A 5,964-nucleotide genomic window follows, 5' to 3' on the forward strand; every position below is an offset into this window, starting at 1 on the left:
CTCTCTCCCTGCTTCTGGATGACCACCTTCTCAATGTATCTTCAGATACTCTTCCCTCTGTAATGTGTCTGTGTCCTAATTGCTTCTTCTTACTAGAATTAGGGCCCACCCATATGACCTCATGTTAACTTAGTTTCAAAGGCCTTGTCTCCAAAAACACTAACATGTCAAGGTATGGGAGAGAGAGGATTTTAACATATGAATTAGAACGGGGGCGGTGGGCAGGACACAATTTAGCCCACAACATACCGTTTTTAAATCTCTGGTATTACTACTACAGATAAGGCGCTGGGTACTTACAAATAATATAAAACAGGCTACTATTTTATGCAGTGCCTCTGCCTTTGAGTCTGGATGTGTTACCAGTAGGCTGTCATTGGTGGGACTGGGGCAGGGGCAGAATGAGGGAGTTGGAGGTGGCTAACCTTGGTGACCTGGAACTGGACCTGTCAGGCACAAATGTGTTTCTGAGTCCGTGGGGAGCTGGAGAGAGTGGCCTGGTCTGCACCGTGCATGATGTTGATCCTGTGGAAGGTGTGGGAACTGACAGACAAAGCTCATTATGAAATTTTCCCTAAAGAAGAAAACAGCTCAGGTTTATATTCTACTGATCTGCTTTTAACTTCCTTGACAGCACCAATGTGGCTATGAATTATTCAGAGATCAAGTCTAAGTTTTGAGAGGCAAAAAATGATGATCCTAGGGACCTTCCGGGGAAGTCATGGGAGAGACGCCAAGGCTACATTTACGTATGAACAATTTCCAGAACTTACGAACTTGCCTTGGTTGCAAATGTTAAAAAGATGACAAAAAGAACTGGAGGAGAGTTTTAAAAAGTTTCCTTGCTCCTGGCTTATCTCATAATGAACGGATTACAGTGTGTTGTTACAAGTGCCTGAGAACATGATTTGTGATCCATGGAAAATGACCACTTTGTACATGGGCATAGCAAGGGTCAAGGTATAAATATTTGCCAGAGGCTGGCCCAGTAGCCTAGTGTTATAAAGAGCCAGATCCCACGTGACTGGCTGTGGTTCAAGTCCTGGCCCTGGCAACTTCAGGGACATGCTGGGTATGTGTGAGTGCCTAAAATCCTGATAGGATGGAGAAATGGAGAAGGGATTGCAGCCCCACTGGAAGCTGCTTTCTCCCTTCCTCTCTCTCTCTGTCTCCTTATCTCTCTCTGACATGTGTATTCACCCTCTGGCAATTAAAAAATTAAAAAAAATTACTGGAAGGTGGAAAAATTGCTTGAATTTCCCTAGAATGACAGACTTTGTGAAGAATGAAAGAAAAAAGAGAAACAGAAACAAAATACGTTGGGACCTTCAGGTACAGTGAATCCTGAGTTTGAATCAAAATGGAATGAGGAGTGGGGTAAAAACAAGAGTGCTTTGGCAGTCTCGAGGTGAGGCAGAACTGTGAGCAGCTGGTACATTATGGCTGACAAGCAAAATTTAGCAGGAAGCCTGGAGAGGGCAGTGGACTGCCTGGAGGCAGTCTCCCATATCTCTGACATACACCGAGGGCATGGAGACAGCTCTTTGAAAGGAGCAGCTCCGTATGTGCGAGCATTTGACTTGCTGCTTGCAGGTCCTGTGGCAGAGTACTTGAAGATCACTAAAGAAAGTGAGGGGGACGTGCAGAAACACAGAGTCTGAAGTTGGAGTGAGTACTCTTGTTTATAGCCTCTCAGGGCCAGCGGCCAACAGGCAATAGGTTTTCTGACTTGTTGGCTCCTATCTCAGAGCAGATCCAAGAAGTGATAATGCTTCGGAGAAGAATGGAGGCAGCAAGTTGTTCAATCACCTGCCAGCTGTCAGCAGAAGCATCCAGGCCCTGGGTTGGGTGGCTATGGCTCCCAAGCCTGGCCTCTATGTGAAAGAAATGAATGATGACGCCATGTTTTATACGAACTGAATCCTCAAGGAGTACAAAGACGTGGATAAGAAGCATGTGGACTGGGTCAAAGCTTACTTGAGTATATGGACAAAGCTGCAGGCTTCTATTAAGGAGTTTCTGGAGCAAAATGGGGCCTGTGGCAAAAGAACTGAGAAGATTGCTATCTGGACCCTCTGCTGGATCTGGTCCTCCTCCCACTCCACCAGGCCCATCTCCACCGCCCCTCGTCCCCCAAGTCCCTAAAAGTTCAGGTTCCAATGACTCTCCTCCCCACTCAGCACTGTTTGCCCAGATGAACAGGGGAAGAGCATCACATATGTCCTGAAACAGATCTGATGACATGAAGACTCACGAGAACTCAGCTCTGAAGACTCAGAGCAGTCCGGCACGCATGTGGGGCTATACTCAGTGGCTCCAAAACATTTTCTGCACCTAAACTCCAAACCAGCCCGTCCTCCAAAACAGCCACAAAGAAGGAGCCAGCTGTTCTTGATTGATGGTGATTGATGACATAGAGCTGAAGCAAGTGGCTTACATATACAAATGTGTCAATTCAACACTGCAAATCAAGGGCCAAATTAACTCTATTACAGTCGATAACTATAAGAAGCTTGGTCTGGTATTCGATGGCGTTGTGGGCATTGTGGAGATAATCAATAGTAAGGATGTCAAAGTTCAGGTAATAGGTAAAGTGCCATGCTTTACCATCAACAAAACAGATGGCTGCCATGCTTAACTGAGCAAGAATTCCCTGGGTTGTGAGATAGGCAGTGCCAAATCTTCTGAGATGAACATCCTCATTCCCACAGAAGGTGGTGACTTTAATGAGTTCCCAGTCCCTGAGCAGTTTAAGACCCTATGGAATGGGCAGAAGTTGGTGACCACAGTGACAAAAATTGCTGGATAAGCAAAGTACCACTGGGTTCTTTGCCCTCCTTCACACCATCGGATAAATCTGTATCAACACGGTTCTTTTCTAGATTTCCTCTACCTTTCTTAAACACCTTCTCTGCTGTGAGAAGAACAGCTTCCTGCATTCACTGAAATGCCTCAGGCTGAGATTTGGGGTGGGATAGCAGGTCAGTAGATTTTCTGCAGAAAGGTGTAGCTTTTCCATATCAGTTCAACTATACCAGTCCATTCTTAAGGAACTGCAGGCCAGGAGTGGTGCATTTTAGCATGCAGCTTTTGAAAGGCCATCAATCAACAAACAATTCTTTTTTTTTTGGAGAGGTTTTCACTATAGGGCGTGTGTGCTTGCCAGACAGAGACATAGAAACAGAAAGTGAGAAATCACCCCCAGGGGGGATGGTCACGCCGCAATCCCTTCTCCTCCATTCTCTTTTTGGGATCTTGGGCACACACACACACACACACGTGCCTGGCGTGAGTTTTAAGCCACTGGGTCCGGGACGCGAACTGCGGTTGACTACGTGGGAGTCCAGCGACATAGCCATTACTCTAACTGCTGGTTCCCAATCAACAAACAATTCTTTGGGAAGAATAAAACAGTCCAAAGAATTAACAGATCAGAACATTCACACTAGTTAATCTTTTCTAACAATGATCATGAAGATAGCAGAAGCTGGTGTGATTCTAGATGGTTCTTCTAACCAAACTAATTCTTCACTGTTGACAAGTGAGGCAAGGGTTGCACTGGACCAAAGGCTGAGGCTTGGGCACCCAGCATTCCAAGCAAACTTATTTCCTGTGAATTTTCCTTTTATTCTGCAATCCATTCAGGGTTGCCTCCATGAGACCATAGGTTCTCCGGTACCAGCTGCTGTAGCAGTGCCCCTCATCCAGGACCATTAAAGGTGTCTCAGATCTTTCTTTCTCTGGGGTCCCTGCCCAGCACCTTCCTACAGAGATAACTTTTGCTATAGGGCGGGCGCCACCACACCCTAGAGATAACTTTTTAAAAAGAGTAAACGACACATCATTCCAAGGACTCTGGCATTCCTTCCTCCTTGCCTGCTAGGTGCCTGTCATCCATCTTCATTGCCTCCTTTTTGCTGTCATGTTCACCAGCTTATGGCTTCTGTCTAGGCACCTGAGCAGAGGTGTGAAACCTCCACTGCAGGTTGGATTTAGTCCTAGTTTATGTAAGAACCTTGCACAGCATTGCTAATACAAATTTCAGTTTTTCTCTCTAAGACAAACACCAAAATATGCAACTTTTTTTTTGGGGGGGTAGGAAAATAGATTGTCCTGTGACTTCTACCCATTTCCTGAGGCCTGTGGAAATAAACCTTTATGTACTTAAAGTTATACAGAAAATAGAATAAAGTTAATAACAAAAGAAAACAGAACAACAACAAAAAGAGTGCTTTTCCATTCAGGGATAAATTAGTTGAACTGAGGGATAAAATTGGAAGCACAATGGATGAAACTATCAGCAAGTTCCAGAGGAAAGAGAGAAGACTCCAGAAAGATGCAATGACAACAGTGAGGAAACAAAGGTGAGAAGAGGTAGCTCTCTTGCAGGTGAATTAAAAGATGAATCATGTCCACATCACTCAGGCCACAGAGACCACCAGACCCAGGCACAGCGCACAGCAAATCCTAAGACCATTGATCTTGGCGCAGCAGCTCATTACACATGGGATGGAGCCAGTGCAGATCAGAAGGCTTTGACCCATACACCTCGGTCTTCACTTAAGACTGCAGCACCTCGTTGCAAATCCTCTGGTGAACTTGTTGATCTGTTTGATGGCACCAGTCAATCACATGGAGGATCAGCTGATTTTTTGGGGGGATTTATTGACTTTGGCTCAGTTACTGCATCAAGCAATTTTCCTTCCCAAGTAACAATAACAAAGGTGGAGAATAGGGAATGGAAACTGGTGACAAGAGTGCCTTCAGCCAAGCCCCATGAGGCCCAGTTGCTTCCAGTGGCGAGCTCTGGGGTCTCACCGCTACCTTACAGCTCGTCAGTGCCTCATAGCCAGTCTAGGCCCATCCTTGGCCACCTCAAATTCTTTAGACCTATTTGTCTCATCTCAGAGTATAAATTTCTCTATGATGAGCCCTAATATGGTAGGGCTTGGTTTGCCCATGGCAAGATCACCTTATGGCTGGCTCCATGGTGCAGTGATAATGAACTGCTCAAATTTCTACCTAGTTAGCTTGAAACATGCTGAGCATGTGCCTGGGTGTCTGAGGGCTGGTGGGCTGAAGGACTGGAGGATGTACAGCCTGAGGAGGGTGCTCATCCCTCTCTCTATGACACACATATAGTCACATGTGTGGGCATATGTGATATATCATGAATAATTATAAATAATAATATATATTAAAAAATCACAGTCTCCACAAAATATTAGCACAATGCTTCAGAGGTCCAATTCTCTCTCTAATCAGAATACAGATAATATCCAGAAATCAGTGAGTAAAACCCTGCCCTCTACTTGGCCTGACACTAGTATAAAAATTAGCCTAGACAGCTTATTATCAGGTGCACAGTCTTCTACCCGGAACACAGTCTTCTACCTTAGCAGTCATCACTCAATACAATTATTCAACAACAGAGTAGATAGCAGCATGTGAATGTGATGACTCCAAGTGTTGAACCTTGATTCTCCTTTGAACATGTTTCCTGTCTGATCCCAAACTGGCCTTTGTTGGGGGCAACATGCCTATGAGCATGCTCAGTGTGATGGCTGGGACTATGGGAAAGGCATCTCAGAATTACTCCCATGATGAACCAGAGCATGATGGTCATGAACATGGACACAGGGATGCTGACTGCTGGTCTGGGTGAGGCACAATGAGCATGGACATGCCTGATGTAGCCATGACCTCTGGAACAGTGCACCCAAACAAGATGCTTTTGCAAATTTAGCCAACTTTAGCAGATAAGAGATTGTAAACAAGCTAAACAAGAATTTTTAGCTGTGCATATGAATGGGATGGAAAATGCTAATCAACTGCTCTTTCTTTTATCAAGAATTAAAGTACACAAAGGACCATTTTATATATAGTATTTCAGAAGGCCAGGCAAGAGCACTTCAGAGGAAGCACTCAGAGCTATTTTTCTCAGTGAGGATAGACCACAAGTGG

At 45.0% G+C, this 5,964-nt stretch overlaps 2 pseudogenes; both read left to right on the top strand.

Annotated features, from left to right (window-relative positions):
- The first annotated feature begins 516 nt into the window (after positions 1-516).
- LOC102501417 (clathrin interactor 1-like) lies at positions 517-5,763 on the top strand (annotated as a pseudogene).
- Positions 1,440-2,809, top strand: LOC102489654 (adenylyl cyclase-associated protein 1-like; annotated as a pseudogene).
- Positions 5,764-5,964: the final 201 nt, after the last annotated feature.

Source organism: Tupaia chinensis, unplaced genomic scaffold (genome assembly GCF_000334495.1).
Source record: "Tupaia chinensis unplaced genomic scaffold, TupChi_1.0 Scaffold000386_1, whole genome shotgun sequence".
Classification (NCBI taxonomy): Eukaryota; Metazoa; Chordata; class Mammalia; order Scandentia; family Tupaiidae; genus Tupaia; species Tupaia belangeri.